The sequence below is a fragment of the Aptenodytes forsteri genome, unplaced genomic scaffold, assembly GCF_000699145.1.
Source record: "Aptenodytes forsteri isolate BGI_AS27 unplaced genomic scaffold, ASM69914v1 Scaffold54, whole genome shotgun sequence".
NCBI lineage: Eukaryota > Metazoa > Chordata > Aves > Sphenisciformes > Spheniscidae > Aptenodytes > Aptenodytes forsteri.
In genome coordinates, this window is record NW_008796044.1 from 7025839 (window position 1) to 7026105 (window position 267).

At 72.3% G+C, this 267-nt stretch overlaps 1 protein-coding gene across 1 annotated transcript in view; it reads left to right on the forward strand.

Moving 5' to 3' along the window:
• Positions 1 to 267, forward strand: part of CSNK1A1 (casein kinase 1 alpha 1) — a 45830-nt gene that overhangs the window by 9492 nt on the left and 36071 nt on the right. The gene's annotated exons all lie outside the window — the stretch shown is intronic.

Here is a 267-nt window from a genome sequence, read left to right on the forward strand (position 1 = left end):
CGGGGCCGGGGGGGGGGGGGGCTAGGGCGCCTGCCCCTTTAAGAAGCGGGTGAGGGCACGTATGCTTCTCTCCCCCCTCTTCCGCCCGGGCTCAGGTTCGAGTGGCGCACATGCGCACAGCTAGCACGCTTCGAGTCCCTGAGCCGGAGGTGGGCGAAGAGCGACGCCGGTCATTGGCTTTGAGGGCGGGCGGTGCGTGCGCATGCGCAGAGAGCGCAGTGCCGCCCTCTCCCCGCCCTCTTCCCCGCCCGCGCAGCCCCGCGAGCA